We start from the raw sequence: 21,881 nt of genomic DNA on the forward strand, positions 1-21,881 counted from the left end.
TTTTTTCTAATTTAATCGAAGCAAACTGCAAGGTCCACGATTTCTGACAGAAAGGTGACTCAAGAAATGCTACAGAAGCACACGAAGCGTAGTTATATTTCACAGCTAGCGAAATAATTATTTAAATAACGGTTCGAAGCTGTTGGATAGGGCCGCGATATTGTTCGTTACGGTCAACTATATTTGCGAGAATAATATCTCTAACCAATCACAAATGGAGGCCGTGGCTTTGATATTCTTTACCCCCTGCGGTCGTGTGCGAAGCGTAGGCTTCGCGATAGGGGTGTGTACGCACGGGGGCAAAGGAAAATATTAATTTTTGCAGGGAAATATAATTTTAAATTAGATTCGATTTACTGGGTCAAACTGCGTTCTATTTTCTGCGCGTCGCTTCCTCGGCCACAGCCATGAAGAGCCGAATAAACAGAAACGCAAACGCCACTCTTTATCCGAGTGAAAAATCGGAAACGTATAATATTTTCCCGCGCTCTATTATTTATTTTTCACCGCCCGGTATACGGGGCGCGCAAACAGTATTTGCGTAAACGGAAAGGGCTGGGCGCGCGGGGACAGCGAAGGGGAGGAAATCGAAAACAGTACACGATGGATTCCTCGTGTCAGCTGAGTCGTGTCACTGCGAGTCCACTGTTTCTATCAACTTTTGTTAACGAGTAACGATATTACTTGCGAGGGTACAACTGCAGGATCGTCAGTTTGTTTATACAGAGTGTTCACCTGCTGGTAGGCATCCTTTTACAGGGAGAAAACTTGCCGCAAAATTCTTTATAACGTGGAAAATTAATGTTAAAGTCTTTTTGCACCAACGTGGTCTGCTCAATGAGAAGACAAAAAGTTCAAAAGTAACCATGTGCCGCAACCGCACCGTTTCCGAGCAAATAGTTTTTTTTATAAATGTTTGCCCATTCGGAGGTGAAGATTCACCCCTGAAAGCGGTGTCCATCAATTTTTATACAACCTGCACATTGAAAAATAAGTAGAGAATCAAGAATGACGATTTTGCGTTTGTGGCTTCGTTCAGAAGTTGTTTGTATTAATTGTTGAAAATGCGCGTAAAAAACGTGTGACGCGGGGGCTGATAAGGAAACTTCGGTAATCCGAGAAGTTCGATATATTTTTAAACTGTGCAGATTTATAGGAAACCTTAATAGAAATATCAGACAATTTATTTTTCTGCTACTTTTTGGTTCTTCAGGGTAAAAACACTCGTTAAAGGTTAATGTACGTTTTTCTATTTTCCTGTACCTATATCTTGAAAACTATGGTAGATTGAAAAAATTGTTGAAATGAAAATTTAATGTTTTTTTATACTCTAAAAAACCATCCAGTCGAGTTGTTTAAAATTTATCGTTTAAATAAAGAAATGTTTTCCATTATAAATATTAAACCATTTGTATGCACAGTTTTATTAAAGCGTAAGAACCATTAAATTTTCATTCCAACAATTTTTTATATCCACTATGTAGGAAAATAGGAAACCACATTAACTTTTAAAGGGTGATTTTACCCAGAAGAACCAAAAAGCGGCAGAAAGAAGAATTGTCTGGTACTTCTACCAAAATCCCTTATAAACCTGCAAAGCTTAAAAACAATCAGAATTTGCGGGTTGCAGAAGTTCCCTTGTTAGACTGCTGCCGGAGCGCAGTAGTAGTTATCAATGGCAGGCTCGACGGCGGTAGTAGTGCAAGTCCCTCGAGTCAGACACATTTTACGCGTATTTTCAAACATAATTTCGTGATTCTTGATTTTTGTCATATTTTGCCATGTAGAATCATCCTCTAAAAGCATGTTAACCTGTAGTCAAACACCTTGTATAATAGTAGAGCCTACATCGTCTTGTGTTATTCAAGGTAGAGCTGTAATTATTCGAATAATCTGAATATTCGAATAATTTTGAATAGGAATAATTTCGAATACGAATAATTTCTTCGAATATTCGAATAATTTCGAATACGAATAATTTCTTCGAATATTCGAGTATTCTAATCTGAATTCGAATTCTCTGGTATTCGAATACTTAGATTATTTGAATATTTGTTACAGCCCTAATTCAGGGTGGTAGACAAAAGGGTTTATTATTATACATACAGAGTATTAATGTTATTAAATATTGTTGATATGATCGCATTGAAATAATGCGATACCTTACATATAATATGTTACTGATCATTTTTTGGTACAGCACGATTTACAACACGAATTATTAAGCTAAATTTGCCATGTTCGGGTGGAAAATAAAAAAGCCGTAAGCCTATATACAGTCGCTAGAAGAATCATTGTTGTCATATTTTCATTCATCACTTCAGTCCAGGGATTGTAACCCGCTCGGAGCCGGTTACTAGTAGCATAAGACAGTCTAGTCCAGACAGCCACATAAGTGGGTACTCTGGTCATCTGGCCGAAAAATTTAGCAGGGCACAAGTAGATGAATATTACGTAAAAAGTTCTGCACGATTATATTTCTTATTCATCGAGTAAAAAATTCATAAAGATTACGTTAAGTGGCTGTCTGAACCAGACTGTCTTATTTTACTAGTAACCCGCTCCGGGCGGGTTACAATCCCTGCTTCAATCTCCAACATATATAATAGTACTTACAATACGTTCCTACTACTGTCATAAAACCTGACTCTAAAGGTCCATACGAAATTATAAATGGTTTCAAGAAAATTTCGTCAGAACATTGATGAATTATTACAACAGCTTCATAAGATTGAACGATGACCAATAAGAATTTAAAAATATTACATCGAAGCACCGCAATTCGCGAGAAAACCCTCGACACAAATTTTCCCTCTCTTTCACCTATAAATTCAACCCGATTGCTTTCCGAACCTTTCTTGCTGGACGTTTCTCATAAACAGTAACAGCAATATCCTGGTTACTCCGGAAGATCCCAGCACCGTCGCGAGCCCACGTCATCGTCCATGACCCTTTCATCGCGTCACGAGGCCATCATCCATCAGTATACACAGCGCACGGTGGTTTCATCCAACGAAAGGCAAGTGCCACTTAATTGCCAGGTTCTTCGATGACCCACGTCTCTGAACGTGCCGCTCGCATGATTAACGATCCGGTTCATAGCCGGTCAGACTGAAGATTCCCCGAATTCCGAGGATTCACGGAACGCCCGCAAAATTTCGCGTTTCGATGCATGGCGCGAAGGGGAACACGTTAATCATCGGCAACCCCTACTCCGGGGGCGGAAACAGATATGGGGGAAACGAGGCGGTGGGGGGGGGGGGGAGGAAGGAGGCGAAGGTGGTGAAAAGAAGTTGCTCGAAATGGGAAGAGGGGCGGGCGGGACTCTAAAACGTCGTCTTCCAGGGTTAAATTCCAGAAGAGGGATCGGCTGTCACGATTACCGATCGTTTCGCGTTGCAGCTCAACGAGCGGCAGAAAAAAATAAGAGGAGCACCGGAACACGACGTGAGGAATGGATCTGTCGTTCCGAGGCAAGCTCGAAGCCCGTTGTTGCATGGCCAGCTCGCGTGAGTGGCATGAGAATGAACTGCACTGCGCAAGTGCACTCAGATTTTTAGTCTTTCGAAGGGTGTTCCACTCGTGGGACGTGCACCCTTGCCTCTCCGCCCCTGTTTCGTTTGCTATTTTGAGGTTCCTTTCGGGAGGAAGGAAACGCTTTAATTAACGGCGAAAGGGATCGACCGTCGCGCGGGAATATTTATATTCCAGTTGACGCGAGTAGTATAGTAAAGAGGGCTGGAAAAAATTTGCTGCGAAGTACAGTTCGGGCGAATTCAGCTGCTCGCGGAAGTCGCTTGTGAAATAAATGTTTGAATAGAATGACGCTGTACTTTCGCGAACCAGTTTATGGGGTAGCTTCGTTCCATTGTTATGGCGATAATATTGGGTTTGGAGAATTGGGTAGTTGAATATAATTTATGAAATTATACCTGCATCTTTAATTCCTGCCTGCCATTATGAGTGCCCAAATATTTACATTACTTTGACAAATTAATCTATATTTTACAAACTTATTTATTACGCATGTGGTGTAATATAATTTTATAACGAAAAATGGAGTGCATCTCTCAAAAATATTGAAACGAATTAATCCATAGTGCATCGTTGATAACTTTATGCAGCACATTTATATTAAACCAATGCAGTGCACAATTCGAACACAAATTACATAAAAAATTACTAAAGGCCGTTGTAAACAAAATAATAAATAATCATAATAATAATTCTTTATTGCACAGTAGTTGCAAATGTAATCGTGAGTAGTCGAGAGACATGCGAGAAGTAACTCTCCCTTATTCTAATCTTTACCTACTAGTTACAGAGTTTGCTACAATTAAGGGGTAACTTTTTTATGATACCGCGAGGTTGAAAATTATTTCTATACTTCTTATGTTTAGAAATATTCAAAAATGGCCGAGTTAATATGTTTCCCCGCGTAGCTCCTCGGAATCACTTTCTTCAAATTGACTAGCAGCATAAGTTGAAGAATTTGTATTCGATTAACTTGAAATTTGAATAGTATCTTCTGTAATGGATCATCTGCAGAAGTACATACGGATTTTACGCTTCATTACAAACTTCTTTTACTACAGGCAACTTTAGACACAATGTCAGGAAAATATTTCGGCTGAAACTGATGTTCTCTTCAAATGCCCACCATTTTCACAAAAATCAATATTTCGACAAATCGCTATGTACTTCTGTAGTGAATATGATGTAAATAATACAATTTCTTGGTTTTCTATCCTACGTTAAAGTATACGGGACTTCTACTGCTAGCCGTCGAGAGTGCCTTCCCAAAAACCGCAAGAATGGAATATCCCCAGCAACGCCATTTCGTTAAAAAAAATATTTACAATTTGCTATACCATAAGGCGTGTAAAAAACCCTTAAAAAAAGATTCTTCATTTATGTTCTAATTTCGCCGAGAAAATCCCGAAACTTACATATGATTTTCAGGCCACCTAACCCAGACCTAACTCCTTAACACAACATATGTTTACTTTCCGCCCTAGTTTGTGCACTCCAAGTACTTGATTCCCTTCACATTTTCCACTACCCAGCTACTATCCACTAAAGAAACAAATTTCCTACAAACCCAACCAATATTTTTCGCTAAATTACTATCAACCGGAGCGAAGAAGCCGATGCGTATAAGTACCCGTTGCCTGCACCATATCCCGTTCGCAGTCACGTCACGTCGCCTTTGATTTCTCCTTTTCAGGCACCCGTCTTATCGGCGCCGAAAATCTGGAATCGCCCGAGCGCGTAAGTGCCCTTCTCTCGCGCGGGGACACGAGAATGGCAGCGATTAATAAATTTAAGCGGGGCTTGTTTAGCAAAACAGACCGAGGGGAGGTTTATTTGCCGGTCTGGAGCGCGGCGGTTTCACGCTCAGAGGACAATGAGCCGGTCGAGTGGCACGGTCCATTCATTTCGAGATCTTTATCGTCGCTAATCGGTCCCTTGATAGACGAGCTCTCCCCTGTCCTGACGGACTTGCGAGATGATGGATGTTCCAGCTTCGGAAGCTCGTCGGGGGTCAGCGCACCGTCCGCAGGAGAACGATGAGCGCGTAACACAGACATATCGATTCGGGCGGAGGGCGAGAAGGAGGCGATCGCGTCCCTTGAATGTTTCATAGCCGTTCACGGTGGCACGGGCGCGCAAGACCGAGGGTCTAGCGACCGTCGGCGAGACACCTGGCCCGGTTTCGCGTGCCTCCAGCCCGGGCACTTTAAATATTTCATTCCGCTGAACGCGCTCGCGTCGCGGCGCGTCATCGTCGGAGCATGTCGACCGTCGCGCAAAGCTCCGATTCCCTGCCGCCCTCCGTGTCCTCTCCGCAGCTACCCCCGGCCCCCGGTTCCTTTTTCCTAACTGCTCCGGTCGCCCCGCCATCGCGGACCGTCCGCTCGATGAGCTCATCAGCTAATGGAAATGCGATCGAGCGATGAAAACGATATCAATCAAAATATTTGTCCGCCCCCCCCCCCCACCCCCGCGCGACAGGAGGCGAAGGAACGAGTTCGAAGGTAAAAAGGGGAAAAAGAGAAGCGAAAAGTACCAGGGAGAGGAAAGAAACGAAGGGACGACGGTACCTCGGGGGTAAAAGAGGGGGGTGGAAAGTTGCTCCAACGACGCCGTGCATAATGAAAAATAGCGAGTTGCGCCGTCGACGTTGTCGTCCCTCGAATTCGTCGCGGCAGGGGACGGGGGATGTTCTTTTTTTGGGGGGGCGCGAAGCAAGGCGGAACCGGGGGGGGGGAGGGGGTGGAACGATGAGAAACGCGAAATCTCTCGAATCGCGGAACACTTCGGGAAGTGACTCGAGCACGCAACCGGGGTGGGGTCCAGGGATGGGCGGCGGCGATGAAAGGCGAGGATGAGGAACAAGAAGTCGATAAATTAACCGGTCTAGTCAGAATTAGTTACCGTTCCATTTTGCCGCGCGACGTTAAGTAAGTCCCCTTCCTTCCTCCTTTCCGTCCTCGGCTCCTCTCGATTTCCTTATTCCCGTTTGCCCGGCCTTATCTACCCTCCGCCCCGGCACCGCTGCGAGCTCGCTTCGTTTCCTCCCCTTTTCTTCGCGGCATCCGGATCCCGTGGCTGCCGCGCCGTGAGACAAAACCGTGCTGCAACCACCACGGTTCGCCAGTTTTCCAGAATTCCGCGCCAGACACCAACGTCGGTTTCCGGCGCGGCGTCACCCTCCCCCTAGGTTTGTTCTATCGATCTTCGCCCGCCCACCACCCCCAGGTATCGCCTGAACCCCCGGCTCTGATCGTCAACGGCTGGAAATACCCGATTTCTCCGACGTAGACGTCTCGACCTGATAAAGGGCCACCTACGATTTTTACGACGGAGTGATTTCGCGGGGGCGCGCGCGCGCGCGCACGCCTCCCACTGACACGCCGAGGAACGCGATATTGTAATATCCTGCGATATAGGACGGTCGCAAAGGGAACGCTCGGGGTGGAAGAGCTTTGACATTTGCTTAGCCGACGGCCCTCTATTGTTTCGAATATTTCGCCGATGTTAGGCACGTAGCTTGTTCGCCTTTTAAAGAGGGGATGATTTTCGCTGCTTTTGTCTGGCGTGACTTGTCACTCGCTCTGGTCAGTGATTGCTGCTAGCTATTTTCGGGAAAGAAGACTTTTAATCGAATTTATCACGTCATTGTCGCGTTGATGAAAGATTCGCACTGCGCTTTGCATTATCCGCGAATTTTAGGTAAATTTAAAATGGAAGAGTTTGTAGCACAAATGAGTAAAATGGTACCCTCAATAAGCGATAGTAATTAATGCTTTTGAGATAAAAGCTTGTTACGAATATATTTTAATTATGTCCAATCCAAACGATGGTATTTTTAAACAATTTTATTCAGATTCAATCGTCTGTTTGTTTGTTTGCTTTAAATCTAGAAACTCAAATTCAACCCACCTCCAACTATCCAATACACTTGAAACTTTCTAGGCGTACGTAGTTTCGATAACAATACAAAATTATGAAAAACAAACCCACCGAAGTGTTTAAAAAATCTCCCATTCGTCGATAAATATATAACCACAAATTCAAACGACTTGAAATCAGCCTAAGTATAACCACAAATCGAATCAATTCTTCATAGACATGAAATTAGCATGTAACCACAAATCAAAACTTAGACACTAAGAAGTAAATAATAAAAAATATAAGTTAAATGATTTTATTTAAAATGCACTAAAACTAAAAAATAATTCTTCGTTTCTAAAATTTCGATGGTGCTCTTTCACATTAAATAAAATCGTGGAGCAGGATATTATATAAGAGAATATGAATTCGAAATGAATTTGGTTGTGAGATATCCTGTTCCACGATTTTATTTAAAGTGAAAAACACCATCGAAATTGTAATACGAGAGAAGAATAATTTTGTAGCTTTTAGTGCATTTTAAATAAAATCGTTTAACTTAAACATTTGTTTTATATACTTTTTTTTTTATTTCATCTGGATCGTTTAATGGACAATGGCTGTTCTATGTTTACTGAAGTGTTGTTTGTTGAATTCTGTATCACTCTGGCCCTCCATTCGAGCCTTTGAATCCTGAACCTCGCATGGAGGAACAATCCTCCATGCGTTGGTCTATCGTATTACCTCTACTCGTGTTGCATGCACCCTCAAAACTTTGAAGAACGCACCGCTCACAGACAGAGTATTCTGTTGATATACAGGTTTAAAACTAAGCACCTGAGTATCGTGGGGGAACTATTTCGATTCGAAATGATTATGTAATTCATCCCTCTACTCTCCAACAGCGGAATACCTACCTGACAAGAGTTTCCTAACTTTGAAAATCGCTCGTAGGCTGTTCGAACAAAAAGCCATTTTAAACAGGCTAAGCCTTTTCTCACCATTTTTTATTTATCGCTACAGCCTTGTCTAAAAATGAACCGTTTCTAGGAGGCGGGATTAAATAAATGGTGATTGATAAACGATCGCCTTCACTCTTTCCAGATAAACTGTGACGCAACCATATTTCTATCTTTTTCACTTCGCTCGTAGCGTGGAACTGATAAAGAAGTATTGGCATCTAAACATAATGTTGATTAACTATCTTTCCGCTAGAGGATTCTATATAGATTATTAACAAGCTTCAGAACAGTTTACCATTTTATAATATCTGAACAAAAATAAATATTGCACGTGGCAGTAATATTTAAAACTATTTGCTAAACTGGGGTCATTTATTGTATTTCCATTGGAGTATTTAGTCGTTGAAAATATTATTACGTAGCAATTATGTTCCGAATAAAATATGAACAAATTTGAGTACCTACCGTAATTAAAATATTTTCGTAACAAGATTATATCTCGGAATAATTAATTACTATTAATTATTTAGGGCACTGTTTCACTCATGTGTGCTAGACAAACCCTTTTATTTTCAATTTACGTAAAACTCGCGTTAATGCAAAGCACAGTGTGAATGTTTGCATCGTTAGAATTAAGATTATTTCTGTGCGCCAATTCACCGACTCCATTTCACGAATCAGTTCATAAATTCGTTTTTGGATACTAGCGAATGAATGTTTTACATAAAATTTTCCAAAGTATATAGATTACTGTAAGTATTTTTCGGAGCTTTCACTGAAGGCCGTGACCCTAAACTTCTGATTACCAACTGCAAAAAGTTGTTCTCGCTGGAGTGAGTGTGTATTGAACGCTAAGCACTGTAAATTGTAAGAAACGTTGGGCCGGACTTATAAGAAGACGAAGTGCACCCCTAGTCTCGAAAATTTTAACGAATCAGTTAGTTTACCTCGCAGAAGCTGCAACCTTGTTCGCCAAGGGCCATAGCAGTGCGACATAAACATTCCGGGGACAGACGAGCCAGGCTGCTCGAGCCTGTGTTGAAAACTTACGGCAGTCTTTCGCGTACAATCGTGGGGTGCATGTCGAAGAGTTCGCAAAGTAGTTGACGAACAGTTTTCACGACACTTTTAATTAAAGTTCAAAGCAACAAGAACACAGCTTCGTGAAAAGTTGCCAAATCGTTAAATCGTAAATTGTTTGTCTATTCTTCTTTGTTTGATCTCGAGAGTTTCCTTAAATTTTATTAGTATATTTGTCTTTGTCGTTTTACAGTTTCTCATGAATGAAAATAAAAAAGTTGATTGTTGGTCGCGATGAGGGCAAAAATTCCTAATACAGAAAATATCTAAAGATTGAATAAATAATTACGCTTACTAATGAATAAAACTCAATAATGAACTGAATTTGCATAGGACTGCAAACAAATAATTTCTTCCTTTGAAAATTCACTGCTTATCACGAAATATATTGTAATACTTCGTGATAAGCAGTGAATTTTCAAAGGAAGAAATTATTTGTAATACTTCGTGATAAGCAGTGAATTTTCAAAGGAAGAAATTATTTGTTTGCAGTCTTATGCAAATTCAGTTCATAATTGAGTTTTATTCATTAGCAAGCTTAATTATTTATTCAATCTTTAGATATTTTCTGTATTAGGAATTTTTGCCCTCATTGCGACCATCAACTTTTTTATTTTTATTTTCCGGCGTTATCTTATCAATTTAATTACATAGGATCGTGATAAGGCGAAGCACAGCTGAAGCTGCTGTTAATAACAGCCTATTAGGCCTAACCTCTGTATATGTATAAGTGTCGGAGCATAAAATTAGAATACAAAAGTTAAAAAAAATAATAAAACTAAGCTAAAACTAAAAATTCGACGTTCGTCTATCACTTTTTAATTATTTATCCCCAGTGTTACGTGTCACTCCAAAAAAATCTGAATTTACATACGTTGTATACAATCCACGTCACATTTCAATCCCAGATAATATTTTGCAAACATTCATGTTATTCTTTTTATTTGGAAGGGCTATCCACAGCTCAAACATAACAAATTTATCGTCAATGAATCTCGCTTGTTTTATCGGAAAATTGAAAACTATATTCTAAAACTAATTCAATAACGTAAAAATAATTCACGAATGAAAATATTTTCAAGATCACATTTTTCTGAAAAAAGTAGGCTTTGCTCAAATTACATTTCCAGTATTTGTATCGCTGTTATTGCTGTATAAATTGAAGTTACGTAATGGTAGGTACGCAAATCTTTTGAGAACGTGTCACGCTGCGCAAAAGGCTAGTGCCTCTTGCACCGTCTTTAAAGCAGCTTTTAATAAATAAAAGCACATTGGCTCGTATTCAGAACGCGTGGTTAAGGCCGCGAGTGTTCTTTTACGCCGCGGGTTTAAATGACATGATATTCCGCGGCCTCAAGTTTCAGCATTCTATTCTTCGTGGTGTCGCTGCAGAGCCCTTTTGCCAAATACATGGCAAAATGCAGCTGGTCCGTGAAGCGTTCCTGAAGTCCTTTCATCCCACGCATTCAGGCAATCTTTACTCATGCAAAACTGACAACAGTAACGATATGAATATTGAAATACTCGAATGAATTATTTACAATGTTCATAATTGCTGCAGGATTTTTTAAGCCACTCATTTTACCAAACTCTGTACTCTACAAGTGATTCTCACTTTAAGCTCGCAGGGATTCGTTAATCATTATTTCCAGATTTGTATTTTCATTCGTAAAAGAAATTGTCAAAATTGACATAAACATATTTTCCATGGAATTAGATATAAAGTTATAAGAAATACAGTTGATTTTCTTAGATTTCTATTAAATTAATTGACTAATTATACTGGCATCATTATTTTTTCTATTGATATTTATATCACATATATATAGATATGTTTCCTTCTTATCGAATCGTAAAACTTTTGCTCTTACGCACCGGTTACAGTATCTAGTAGAGGCCATCGATACTGGTCAAGCGTAAACGAGCAAAATATAATGGAAATAATATTATACTAATGCAAAGCACACAGCCCTGTTAATACCCTTGCTTTATGGGAACACAGCAAACGCTCGTTATTGACAGATTTACATTCACACGATTCGTACATTTTTATTATTTACAATTTGTTGAATTCGCATTACCATCGGGCGTGCAATTACTTTTGTTATCCTCCCTTCAATAAATACCAACGTTCCGTATTTATAATTCATTAAATATAAAACGTGACGGAAGTATAATTGTGATTGAACATCTCGGCTTTTTGTAAAATCGCGAAAAGTATCAATAACAGGGATTACCAAAGCTGTGTTCATTATTTCCAATATTTTCCACCCTTACTTTAAACCGCATATTAATTTTAATTCTAACGAAGCGATATTCTAACCGCGCAGTGCGGATTAAATTTTTTTCGAACATTATCTCTCACAACGTTAAATGAAACTTGGGAATATCTATCGATTGCACAAAGCATTTGCCTTCCACTCAATAGGTCGTTTAATTCGCCGTTTAATATTAGTTTCAATTCTGACGGAACGTAATTGTAACCATGCAATTTAACATCGCAAACGCTTCGAGCGTTACTACTTCCGTGGTCGTTAAACGAAAATTTATAGTAAAAAAAAAATTATTTAAAAACAAGCTTTTATTAAAATGTATTAAGAAGGAAAAAAATAATTTTGATACCAGCCTCAATGACTGCCTTAGAAGAATTCCCTCGTGTGACGGAAAATAAGAGCATGGGGCGTAAATATTGAATATTGAAAAAATTATGCAAAAACTAATTGCTGAACAGCACAATTATGTCTTGACTTTTAATCTGGTTAGATCTCAGAACAGACTTCGAATTGAGTAATTAGACTGCTCGCAATTAAGTGGAAAAAACTCATGCAGCAGGGACGCTCGAGCAGAATGCGAAAACTAATGTATCAAAATACGTGGAGCATTATAAATATTTATATAAAAAGGATATTTCAATATTTACGCTCGCATTTTTAATCATACGAGGAAATTCTTCTAAGGCAGTCATTTAGGCCGGTATCAAAAATATTATTTTTTCTCTTTAGTACATTTTAATAAAAGCTTCTTTCTAAAAAAAAATTTTTACTATGAAGTATTTTATGCTTTTTAGTGAAAGTATTGTGTTGCCATCGAAACTGCATATGTGCAAAGTTTCAAGCCGATCGGATTTGGAAGTGAGACAGGCTAACAAACTAACTAACGAACTCACAATTGAAGCTAAACAAAAGCTTGTAAAAGCTTGTAGCCCAAAACTCGACGTTTTATTGATTTCGGTTATCGACCGGTCGATTAAAAACAGGCTGTTTCTTACAAGGAGAGTATTTTAGGTGTCCGCCTCCGATCATTTTGATTTTTGGATATGTTATAGAGGACCGAAAAATAAGAAATACGTGTTTTTTTATTTTCCCCCGTTTTCATATTTGGGGGGTGAAAACTGCGTTCAAAGTTAGGGTTGAAAAATCATTTTTGTGGATTTTTGAAAATCTGGCGAGTCAGTCATATTTCGCATTCAAAGACACACAATTCGTCCATTGACACTATTCCCCTATCTCTAATAGTTATCGAGATATTCCACAAAAATGATTTTTCACCCCTAACTTTGAACGCAGTTTTCACCCCTCAAATATGAAAACAGGGAAACATAAAAAAACACGTATTTCTTATTTTTCGGTCCTCTATAACATATCCAAAAATCAAAATGATCAGAGGCGGACACCTAAAAATACTCTCCTTGTTAGATCTGTTAACAGCAGTAGTAGAAAAATCGTTAAAATATTTCACTTATTTTTTTCCAACTTGTTATAACAATTGCAACCCTCAAAAAAGGCCCTCAAAATTACCTCCACTCAAACCTCCAAGTACCTATTGCCTAAGAGTTCGAGTTCGAATTGGCCGGTACTTTGTATTTATCCGCTTAATTCACTGCCGGTAATTAACTTAATTAACAGCTGGTTGAATTCGAGAAAAATAATATTATTAAATGCACCATAGAAAATGGCTAGTCCCAACGATATCGCGTGCATGGATAGAAGAAGGAAATAGCTGCTCCAAGGTTTCGTAACGCGATTTAATGGAAAGTATGACAGGAGACGAGGATATTAACGGCGGTTGTCAGGTCCGTTAACACCCATTTAAGTCCACCTATCAAAGGTCAATTAATATGGCTACGGGCGACAAAATGGGGAGGGTGCTCATCGACGTATCAAAAGGTCCAGTGATAATCTTTCATCCCAGCCACAAGCTGTTCTTTATTTTCCGCCATACGCGCTGCCACTCTCCACCCGTAATTCCGTTGTCCGGCCAAGCGAAAGGGAAGGAGAGCATTTTGAAACGAGCTTAACAACGTTTATGAAATGAGATACTATTATATGGAGAGTTCAGTGGTTAATCGGTTTAAGTCAAGAGACCGTAAAATGGGGATCCGTGAGATACAGTGAAACAAGCCCTGCGCCAAGCTTCATTGCTGTTGTTATATCGGGAATCCTGCAAGACCTTAAAATGCGCGATAAAGTACCAGACATATACCTTGGGCGGGGAGAAAGCTGTTACGAATTTTTCTCCCTTTTTTTTCTTTTCTCAGTGAATCGAGATGCTGCAAAATCCGTGGCTCTGAATCGTCGAATTTTACGATCATTTATTGGGATAGAATTATTATCCGTGTATGAGATATGAAAGTCCTTTGAATAGAATTCATTGGTGGGACATGCATGCTGGGGTTATACTTGTTGCTTGATAAATTAGGGAATAATGTTTCGCGGTTAGAACATGCAAATTGTGGAGAATTAATATCGTGTGTGAATTAGGGGTGAACGACGCGAAGGTATGCTAAATAAAATGCCATAATGAAGCCTGTTTGAATTCCCCACGTATTGTTCTTCCTAATGAACTCTTTGTAAAGCACAGTAACCAGATTTGCACCATATGAGGCTCCCTTTGTACTTTTGTAAGGGGATTAAATAAATAACGGTTTTAGGGATGAATTTTTTTTAACTCGTGGTAGTGGAATCAGGCAATATTCGGCATCGAGTGTTCGTGCGTTTGTATGATTGAGTTATAATGCTTGTGTGTTCGTAGCTGAGCTCTTTATACATATTATTTTTCTAAAAAACAATGTGGTTTAAGTGAAACCAAAATGGTCATCGACATGATCACCCATTACATTTATATCACGGAATTCAGTTCGAGTTACATATTAGTAAAATGATGTTTTATTAATATTGTTACTCGGGGAAAATAGTTTGAGTTGGCCCACTGGTAGTCAAGCTACTTGCGGAGCATGTATTTAAATTTAAATTTCATTTTACTTCATTCTTTGTATAAAAATGAGTATTCTTTTTCTTGCAAAGTATTATCTGTGTGATATCGAGATTAGATAAAATATTTCACCCATTCATATATTTTTAACCAGGGTTACTATTTATTAATATTTTTTTTACAAAATGTTTAATATCACTGAGAATATTGATATTTTATTTGAATTCTAATCATCCTGAACTGGAAAAAATATAATCGATTTAAGTGTGAAAGGTCTGCTTCACCTTAGCCTAGAATATTATTTAAATGATTCCTTGAAATAAAATTATCTACATAATTGAAGGGTTCAGTGGAAAACAGGCATATGTCACCATTTCATGATTTTTTTAACCTAAAAATTTGTGTATTTGTTGCTTTCATATATATTTTTAAAAATATCACAGTTTATAGTTTAATGTTCATGGATTTCTATGAAATAAAAAGTTCTCAAAAATATGCATAATTCTTGTTGAAAAAAAAATTGTGGATCCTTAAGTAACGAAAATGTATGCATATGTGGCATGTGCCAATTAGAAACGAATAAATTCTTATTTCAACAATAACAATTATCAGTCACATATAAATCATTATTCATCCCTATCATGCACCACATTACTCAAGTAACAATTTTAATCGCTATTACGGTTCGCAAAGTAACTTGTCTACGTGTCTATCCAATGAAATGAATATTAATTCAATCGATAGTCACGAATGAATAACAATCATCTGTCTGCATTCCCCATCTCAATTATGCGAATCAAATTTCATCTGTGCTCAAATTTCAATAAATCCTTTCACAAGATTAAAGTGAACTTCCCTATATTTGCATTCAATTTCACCTGACACTCATTTTTAGCGCAATACGTTCCACTAACAAGTGACCACGCAAATATTACACGCCGATTTTAAGGAGGTTTACGTAGATTATACTTCTCCAAAAAATATTTGACACGCATTTCTTTTTATCGGCAATCATCTCGGGGGTGAAATCAGCCCTCAAAGTTGGGGTGGAAAAAATCTTTTCAACAAAAATTATGTGTGTTTTTATAACAACTTCAGCCCCGTGTTCAGATTCAGCGACAAATTACTACTTTTTAATAAATTGTTTAAACAAATCGACGTATTACGAATCTGATCACGTGGCTGAATTTATTACAAAAAAATACATCATTTTCGTCTAAAAGATTTTTTTCTACATCGCATAGTTTCCCAGATATTAGGGCGAACGTGTATTACACCCCAACTTTGCGGACTGATTTCACCCCCTAGATATAAACACTTGCCGATAAACAGAAATACGTGTCAAATATTTTGTCGACGACTGTAATCTACGTAAACCCAATCGAAATTAACGTGTAACAGTGTTTCCATAAATCCGTTACAATTCTGATCCGACTCTCCCTCAGTTCTGGATCGGGGAATTGCTAAATATTAATAGAGCCGCGTTGATAAATATTCGTCAGCCGGCAGACCGAGTACTATTGCATCCGCAAGAAGCTCGTAGGATTGGAAACAGTCAGAAGAAGTCCATGGCAAGGTGAACTAGTGAATTTTCTGGTCGTGTCTATAGATATTTCATAGCTGACGAAGGTACCTATAACCAGTGCGCGGTGAAATATCTGTGCGTGAATAATGTAGAAATCGGCAAGGAAATATGAAGGCACGTTGTCGAAACGGAACAGGATATTCGCGTGGATATATCCCCGCGTCGCGAATTCCGTTGAACTTGGCGACGCGGCGTACATAGTTACTTAAATCTACGCCTGGGGGTTGGGGGTGCTGGTAGGACTTGCGGAAGGCAAGGCGCGACCAGTAAATGGCGTTCGAAATAATTTCACCGAAGTTTCCCCGGTAAATTATTAATAGTGGCGGGCACAGCGCCCGCTGACTCGCTTGTCCTCAGTTAAATGTGCTGTTTAATTAGGAAATCCGCAATTGTGGCAAGGCGGGGCCCACCCGCCACTATGGCGTAACATTTTCACGCGATGACCACTAGCCGGGCGACAGATTGCCTGTATCGCAATAGCGGCGGCAAGTGGAGCAACCTCAAAACTATTCCGCGTCGACCTGTCCCTACTTGTGTCGCGTTTTGCGTGGACGTGCAATTACCCGGCGAACAAGAGTTTTCGAAATTACACGCTCGGATCTGCTTCGCCGCGGCGGAACTCGCGTGCTGCTTCATGCATGTGCACAAACTTCCTTTTTAACGTAGCGAGTAAATAATAGTGGGGGAGGGAGAAATGATCTGGCGACAGTTCGATGGTTCTGAGGGTTTTAGGACGCTTTTAAAATAAAATACAGTGGACCCTCGAGTACCCGAACTAATAGGGATGCTAATAGAATTGTATTATATTTTTGTCTATTGTACTATTAGATATACTGTTAGAAAAAGATATAGAGTAGTATAGTAAAGAGAGTTCTAACCCAAATTTGAGTTTTGCATTCAATACACGTTCAGAATGGTACGATAGACGTTCAATACACGTTCAGAATGGTACGATAGACGTTCAATACGCGTTCAGGTGTGGTACGATAGACGTTCAATACACGTTCAGGTGTGGTACGATAGACGTTCAATACACGTTCAGATTGGTACGATAGACGTTCGATACAGTTCAGAGTGATATGATAGATGTTCAATACACGTTCAGAGTGGTACGATAGACGTTCAATACACGTTCAGAGTGGTACGATAGACGTTCAATACGCGTTCAGGTGTGGTACGATAGACGTTCAATACACGTTCAGGTGTGGTACGATAGACGTTCAATACACGTTCAGATTGGTACGATAGACGTTCGATACAGTTCAGAGTGATATGATAGATGTTCAATACACGTTCAGAGTGGTACGATAGACGTTCAATACACGTTCAGAGTGGTACGATAGACGTTCAATAGACCATACTACTTTTGACTGGCGCCATAGGTGTATTGAACGTCTATCGTACCACTTTAAACGTGTGTTGAACGTCTATCGTACCACATTGAACGTGTATTGAACGCAAAACTCAAATTTGGGTTAGAACTCTCTTTACTATACTACTATACAACAGGTGAAAATACTATATTTCCGATACATCGAAACGATTTTACAATTATAACTTATTTTTTTATTCTATGGCAACATCGCAACTTTAATTTGCGAATTTAAACTTTAAACTTTGGAACGCGACTTAAAAAAAGTGTGTCTATGATCTGTTTGTCAAAATTTATATAAGATAAATTCATACTTTCTCTCTATTCCCACCGAAATCCCAAATATTACAAGCACTTATCCTTATATGTTTTTATCTACTATCGAAACAAATTTCTTACATGCCATCTACAAATCAAAAGCATATATTTCATAAAGATAAGGGCGACTTTTATGATTGCTAGAAGAACGTTCAGCTAAATGGCTGTGGGACTCGAATGTAATTGCTTGAATATCTGCACTGCGTAAGTTTCATTTTAAAATAATAATAGACCAGTCTTTGAAAGCACTTAAGAAGATAACCTTGCAGGAAAGTACCTCACGGAACTGATTGCATTTTTACTTTAATAATTATATATTTTTAACCTGCCTTCGCCAGGCATTGCTATCTTATATAATTAGACGCCCAAGGTAAGCACAATTTTTCTTGGAAACCCGTCTAGAAACAATCTACCCTGCGAATTACGAAATTTTAGAACTTTTGGGTACCAGACGGTTACCTGTTCAATTGATCACCCGAAGGGCATTTCAAGGGGCCCAAGTCACATACGTACCCGGCGGCATTTGAAATCCCCCTTCAATCTAAATATCGATTTTCCAACTTGCAGGTACTTTTCTAGTACCTACGGTACGTACCTGGCTCGTCTTGGGTCATGTCATGGTATTTGCGAAGAAACGAAAAGAAACTTACTAAAACTTAGCGCACAGCAGTGCTTAAAACCCTTAGGGTCCATAAGATAAATAGATAAATAGATAACTGATAGAGAGTAAGTTCGTTTACTTTAAATAAAGATTTAGAATTTTAACATATAATAAATCATTTTAATTACTGAATTTTTTTAATACCAATCCCGGGGTTTGCCCCGCAATCCCGGGATAGACGGACTTCCTCTATTATATTCTGTCTACATATACTTTCGTCGTTATTAAAGAAAGTACTAACGAATGCTCAGCCGGGAGCACAAGATCTCCTTAAGTTTTGGGACCCGAGCCACAACCACGGCTGACGGACACGAATGAAATTGTTGGAATATCTGCAGCGTAAGTTTCGTTTTAAAATAATAACAGGCATGAGTCTTTGAGAGCACTTAAGAAGATAACCTTGCAGGAAAAGGGCGTGCACGCGCGTGCCACCCACACTACCCACACTATTACAGTTCCCCCCACCTCATTGGTCAGCAAGGTACTTATACTGCGTACAACTCAGTGCTTGTACATCGTACTACAGTTCAGCGTTCCGTTGCTTTCGACTCAGCACGTCTGACATAGGCCTGTGCACATCAACACCGAGGAATTCATTGAACTCTTTGTATCAATAAGGTAATAAAGTTGTACGGCAAAGCTGTGCGGGCGTGATTGTACGCTCGATTAATCGTCTCATATAAATACGTGGGGCTAAACCTTCAAGACAGTTCTGACTCTGCTTTGATAGGCATCAGGGGTTGGATATTTTGCGAGCAGAAGTTTGTATATTTTTTTTAATATTATTGAAACTCAGAAAGATTCTTCGACTTCCCCAGGTTCGAGTGATACATTTTCCTTCGAGCATAGAATTGCAGTTACAATGGGACACGGTATCATTTAAGCCAGGGGTGCACAGGGAGCCGCTTTTAGCGCCTAGCTGCGAGCAACCCGCCTGTCCCGTTGCTGAGGTTAGAATCGGTGAGGCGAACTGCAGTAGTGTACGTGGATTTCGCATGACTTGAACCCAGCTATATATACTCACGCTACGAGTGCAGTTCGCCTCACCGATTCTAACCTTAGCAACGGGACAGGCGGGTTGCTCGCAGCTAGGCGCTAAAAGCGGCTCCCTGCGCACCACCGATTTAAGCGAGTGAATATTACTTCAGTGACTTTTTTACATGTTTCTTAATTCTTCTCAATCATCCTTGCAGATTTTTCATCTGTTTGCCGCAATGAAATTCGTCACATTTATCTTCGTTGTTGTAGCAGCGCTTGCTATTGCTTTAAACGCCGCTGCTCAAAACGCACCTTGTGTCTCGGGGTTGGAACGCGTAAGTTCGTTCTTATATTATTAAAACTGCAATTCGCAAATAACTTAGTGCTGTAATGTATAGTGTTTCCAGAAACGTTCAATATCGCATGTTGATTATGTATGTATCATTTTAGTGTGATACGACCAAGGATTGCTGCTCTGATCTTGTGTGCTCGACACTTTTGCAAATATGCGTATCCGACGAACAAGGTGCTTTCACAGGTTTAATAGATCTGGTGAACCGAACCACCTCAGCACCTGCGTAAACGATGACCAATAGCACTGATTGTGGGAACAGCAATAATGTTATGATGGAATAAAAGCATATATATTCGTACAAGTTATTCAGTTTGTTGTCATCACCTGCAACAGTGTTTTCCATTGCCACTTCAGCGGTGATTCCCAACGTGTGAGTCGCGAAGTATTTCCTGGGGGGTTGCCACGGTTTTTTTTTAATATTATTAATTTAGAATTATATTCTGAAATACCTATTTTTAATGTGTTTTTACCTTATTACCTTTACCTACAATTTTGAATAATTACCAATCGTTCTAAAATACGCAGTACTTGTTACATTTGGCCGTTGGATGAATTCCTGTCAAATATATTGACTCATCCGTGGCGCTTCAAATAAAATTTGACTCGGGTTATTTTTACTCAACGAGTCTCCAAATTGAGATTATAAGGTGTGATCTCGAAGGGTTAATACTGTTTTTTTATTGCTTACAATTAGCACCGCACAATCACTGAACATTCCTGAGCTATCGTATAAATTCTAGTGTATTTTTGTATTCACGGTGCGTTTTTAAATTTCCTATCTCAGCATGCCGAAAATTCGTGTTAAGTTAAACGAAATTCTATAACTGAGTGGCCGTGTTTGGAAGCGGAAGTTACCGATCGTTTGCTAAGGTTTTCAAGAAAATTGGATGGTGTTACATGGAGGTACACATTCCGTATGCTCGGTGTACTTTCACGTTGAGAAGGATGAAATATAATGAAATCAATGATACGAAAATATAAGGATTTGTATCGTAGGAGGTGTACAAAAATGTGTATATAAATAATTATCATAACTTTTGTAATAAATATTAGGATAAATTTGACAGGGAATATTTCGATAACACAATGGTCACGAAATCTTATTTCGCAAGCAGCTTCTATTAATAAGGTCAAATAATTATAAAATAGGGTATTCTACCCATCTAAAATTTTAAAAACAATAAACTACGAAAAGGATGCCAGGAAAAAAACAAATACTCAAAACCTACGCTTTGGAGAAACAGCACAAAGTGTTTCAACTTACCCCTATCAGTCTAAGATGAATAAAAGTGTCCTGCTCTTAATTTGTAAGCTAACATCGACGTAGGAAGCATCGCAAAAATTCTGATAAAATCGATCGATAATCCCACTTTTAATTCATATCAAATCGATGTATTAGTCGATATTAATGCCCCTTTTGTGCCCCGCTCGAATTTCCATTCGGATTGGCTACTTGATGAATACGTTAGGATATCTGGCTCATATACTTTGAAGTAGACGCATCGATCGTCATAAGTGAATTCGTCCCTCGGATATAACCGTAGACGTACTCGGAATACTTGGTTGGCTCTAAGAATTTTGAGAGGACGGCTCATGAATGCAAATTAAAACGTTTACCCGCCCCTGCCACGCAGCCTTCTCCCCGTTTCCGTTATTTGATTTCTCGTATAAACGCTGTTGAAAAAGTCGATAAGCCACGGGCTGCGGAAGACTTAAATAATGAATGCGCTGTAAACAGGTCCCGTTGTTTAAATCCCCCCTGCTTTCCCTACCCGTCCCTCCCCCAGCGCCGTTTCCTACCACCGTTGCATTTTTGGCAAACTCCTGTATTAGATGGCCGTTGAATCCGCCTGGGAAAATGGGTCGACCCAAATTACCATGAATTACACCGGAGGCTCACTCGAGCTAAGCGAAAAGGGGAGCGCGCGTTAATTTCATACGATTTTTCATATCGTCAGGTGAAA

The 21,881-nt window shown here is 39.4% G+C and overlaps 1 protein-coding gene and 1 long non-coding RNA gene across 2 annotated transcripts in view; both read left to right on the forward strand.

Annotated features, from left to right (window-relative positions):
- Window positions 1-21,881, forward strand: part of Sol1 — a 696,665-nt gene that overhangs the window by 574,396 nt on the left and 100,388 nt on the right. The gene's annotated exons all lie outside the window — the stretch shown is intronic.
- On the forward strand, window positions 19,075-20,222 carry LOC143373791 (uncharacterized). Its single transcript, XR_013086534.1, has 3 exons — window positions 19,075-19,202; window positions 19,778-19,897; window positions 20,013-20,222. It is a non-coding gene; the product is annotated as an uncharacterized LOC143373791 (long non-coding RNA).

This window comes from Andrena cerasifolii, chromosome 10 (assembly GCF_050908995.1).
Source record: "Andrena cerasifolii isolate SP2316 chromosome 10, iyAndCera1_principal, whole genome shotgun sequence".
Classification (NCBI taxonomy): Eukaryota; Metazoa; Arthropoda; class Insecta; order Hymenoptera; family Andrenidae; genus Andrena; species Andrena cerasifolii.